The sequence below is a fragment of the Oryctolagus cuniculus genome, chromosome 2 (genome assembly GCF_051225735.1).
Source record: "Oryctolagus cuniculus isolate XC-2025 breed Fujian yellow rabbit chromosome 2, ASM5122573v1, whole genome shotgun sequence".
Taxonomy (NCBI): domain Eukaryota; kingdom Metazoa; phylum Chordata; class Mammalia; order Lagomorpha; family Leporidae; genus Oryctolagus; species Oryctolagus cuniculus.
Window position 1 is genome coordinate 127,054,341 of NC_142868.1, and position 4,358 is coordinate 127,058,698.

The following is a 4,358-nucleotide window of genomic DNA, read 5'->3' on the forward strand; positions in this document are numbered from 1 at the left end:
AAGAGACTTTCACTTGCCCATGCTAGAGTGCAAGCATTCATCACCAATATATTTGACAGTTTATATGATGTGAGCTTCTTCCTGGAAAGATAGGAAGCACCATACTTATTCAATATGAAATACATAATTTACATAACCTTATGACTATCACAGTTGAAACTCATCCCCCTCACCAGCCACTAAATTTCTAGAACAACATGGAATCACTGAGGATCTATGAATTTTTAAAAATTATGAGTTTACTTCTGCAGTTTCACCAAAAAATGAAATTAAAAGTAAGTTTATTTGGGTTCAAACATTTTTTGAAATCCATTTTTTCATAATATATACTTTCTGTAAATTTTTTCAAGTTCTGTAATGGTAAAATTTTTTTATTTTTTATTTTATTTTATTTTTTTTATATGGTGAAAAAACATATATTTAGAATTAGGCAGCTGGACTCCGTTCAGATGATCCCAATTTTGTTGGCAACGTCCAGAGCATCATAGTCCAGAGCCAGCCGCACATACGCCTTCTTCTCTCCATCAGATCTGATCAGGGTGTTGACTTTGGCCACATCAATGTCATAGAGTTTCTTCACAGCTTGTTTGATCTGGTGCTTGTTGGCCTTGACATCCACAATGAACACCAGTGTGTTGTTGTCTTCTATCTTCTTCATGGCCGACTCCGTGGTCAGGGGGAACGTGATGATGGCATAGTGGTCAAGCTTGTTTCTCCTGGGGGCGCTCTTCCGAGGGTATTTGGGCTGCTGTAGGAGGCGTAGCGTCTTGGGCCACCCGAAGGTGGGGGACGTGCGGATCTTCTTCTTGTGGCTGTGGACACCTTTCAGCACTGCCTTCTTGGCCTTCAAGGCCTTCACTTTGGCTTCGACTTTAGGAGAGGCAGGAGCTTCCTTCCTCACCTTCAGTGCCATCTTGGTGAAAAGGGGTAAAATTTTTTTAAAAGATTACTTACGTAGAAGTGATTGTTTGAAACAGATTTTAGAGGACAGATGAGAGAATACTTTGTAAATCACATTAAAAGTCTAGAATAATACCAAATAGAAACACTACCAAAAATAGGAAATAATACCACTCATATAGACAAAAATTCTTAACACATTAATAAATAGCATTCAGCAATATATTATAGATAGTGTTTCAGAGTACAAGGCTGGTTAAACATATAAAAATCTATAGAAATCACCATATTAAGTTACAGGAACATATCACGTGACTCTACCAACTGATGGAGAAAGGCTATCTAGCAGAATTCAACCCTCATTTGTTAAAGTATGACTACAGAATACTTATAGGTTACACTTTACTTAATGATGGAAGACTAAATACTTTCTCCTAAGACTTGTTTTTTAAAACTTATTTTATTTATTTGAAAGGCAGAGTTAAAAAGGAGAAGAGAGAAAGATCTATTTGCTGTTTCACTCCCCAAAATGTCAGCACTGGCTAGGGCAGGGCTGGTCCTAAGCCAGGAGCCCAGAGCCTGTAACCTCCTTGCCTCCCACATGGGCGCAGGGTACCAAACGCTTGGGCCATCTTCTGTTGCTTTCCCAGGTGTGTTAGCCAGTGGACTGGATCGGAGGTAGAGCGGCCGGGTCTCAAACTCGTGTCCACATGGGATGTTGGCATTCTAAACAGAAACTTAACCTGCTATACCACAATGCCAGTCCTTTACCCTTAAAATGTTAAGACAAAGTTAATCTTTCTCTGCTCCTTCAATATAGTGCTATGTATTTTATTCAGTATAATAGATGAGAAAAGGAAATAAAATAAATCCATATTAGGAATAAAATTGTCTACATTTGCAAATAGCACACTTGCATACATAGAAGCTTCCAAGCAATCTATCAGAATATCTCAATAGGTGATGAGTTAATTCAATGCCTAATAATAGAAGATAAATATTAAAAATATTTGTGCATACTAATAAGATACAGAGAAATTTTAATATATCAAAATTCAGATTAATTTTTGTGTAGTTTTATAAAGTTACCTTTTAAAAAGACTTTATTTGAAAGGCAGACTTACAAGAGGAAGGTCGGGAGAGTCTTGGATCTACTGGTTCGCAGATGGCCAGATGGCCACAATGACTGTGGTGGGACAGGCTGAAGCCAGGAACCTGGAATTACATCCACCTCTCATGTGGGTGCCAGGGGCCCAAGTATCTGGACCATCTTTTGCTTTCTTCTATGAATTATCAGGTAACCAGATCAGAATTGGAGTAGCTGAGACCTGAAGCATCACTCTTATAGGATGCTGATATTCCAAGTGGTGGCTTAACCCACTGTGCCACAACTCAGGCCCCTCTAATAAAATCCTTACATTTTCTTAAATTACAGTCTTAATGAAAAAAATAAGATATCAATGAAAAAAGATGTATCATGGACATGGATTGAAAAACACAATGAATACATTGATTCTCCCCAAACTGACAAATCAGTTTGATGAAGTTACTGTCAAAATTCCATGAAGTTTTGTGTTGTTGACTAGGAGATAGAACAGATTGTCCTAAAATTTATATGGGAAGACCATAGAACTAACGTAGCTAAAACTTTTAAGAAACGATAATAAAATGAGAAGAACCAGTCTATAGAATACATGACTACAATTGCAATAATCAGGAATATTTGATATTGGCAGAGTGACAGATAAATGGGTAAATAGAACAGAATAAAGAACTCTGGAATAGACCTATTAATAGGCCAACTGATGGTTAAAAGCAATTTAGTATAGGAAATGAAGCTTTTTTTTTTTTTTTTGACAAATTGTGCTTGGATGATTCTATTCCCACAACCATTGCTCTCCCCCACAAAAGAATAAAATTTTACCCAAGTCCATAAAAATTGAATCTGAATGATGAACTTCAATATAATATTTGAATTTATAAAACTTTAAGAAAGGGTCTTTGAGTTGTAGTGTTAGGTAAAGTGATCACAGACTTGACACAAAAAGCACAATCCATAAAGTAAAAATAACAAAATGGACTTCATTAAAATTTTTCAAAAAGCTTTGAGAAAAATTCTAAGAGGCTAAAACAAGCTGGAGAATAGGAGAAAATACTTGTAAACAACATAGACGACAGAAGGAAAATCAAGACTATCAGTCAAATCTCAGCGATAAGAAAACAATCTGATATGAGAATTGAGTAAAAGACATGAAATGTTTGATGCCTACAAAATGCTGTTTGAATATCCAGAGATTATGTTGTGTGAAAAAGTCAATCCCAAAAGGTTATACTGTGTGATTCCATTTATATGCAATACTCATAAAATGAAAAATGATAGCAATGGAAAACATATTAGTGCTTACCTGGAGTTAAGAGTATTTGAGGGAAGAAAAGCAAATTTCATTTTTTTGTAAATTGACAGGAGGAATATTTGTGATAAACTATTGTACAGCTTGACTATATCAAGCCAGTATTCTAGTTGCAATATAATTTGAAAGATTTTTCCATTAAAGGAAACTTGGTAGGGAGCACATAGACTCTTTGTGTTATTTCATATAACAACACATCACTCTGCAATTATCTCTAAGGATAATTTAAAAATAAAACAAAAAATGGGATGTTCATTGGGAAGCAGAAGCCGGATTATAGTGAGTTACATTATTAAGAGGGTGGTTGGGAAATGTGTACAGGAAAATGTTATTCCCTAAGGCAAATGTATTTATTGGTTATATTTGCAGAACATAGTTACTCCTCTGAACTCAGCAGTCAGTTCTATACTCCCCTCCAGATGTTCTCCCTGAGTGAGCTAAAAATCCTCATAGTTGTAACTACCTAAATGTTAATGATTTCCAGTTTGATATTGTAGTCATTTTTCCTCAGACTTCACATTCTTAGACTCCCTGTATAGCAGACATAGTCAATGGATGTTCTACTGACACTTTACTGAAAGCAAAACTCTGCACTTTGCTCTCTTGCAAGAATTTGTGTCACCATCATCTAACTGTTCATTCCAATAACCTAGGAAATACTCTTCAGTATAATTTTCAGACCCTTTTTCACTTCAACACCAAGTTTAGATTATTTTCACAACTATTTTTGCATTGTTCAAAATCATATTTCTATAGGTGTGCATGTATTTGAAATACATATATATATATATATTTGTGTATATACATGGAAGAGTGACAGAGGTATATTCCATCTGCTCACTCACTCTAGAGATACCTGCAACAGCCTAGGCTGGGTCAGACCAAAGCCAGATGCCAGGAACTCCATCCAGGTCTGCTTTGTATGTGGCAGGGACCCAAGTATTTGGATTCTCATCTGCCTTCCAGGGGAATTAGTATACAGCTGGATCTGAGGCAGAATAATCAGGACTTAAAATAGGTAGTTAGTGTCCAAAGAATAATCAGAAC

General features: G+C 36.0%; 1 pseudogene; it reads right to left on the bottom strand.

The window, feature by feature from the left end:
* Positions 1 to 408: 408 nt before the first annotated feature.
* On the bottom strand, positions 409 to 913 carry LOC149128044 (large ribosomal subunit protein uL23 pseudogene; annotated as a pseudogene).
* Positions 914 to 4,358: the final 3,445 nt, after the last annotated feature.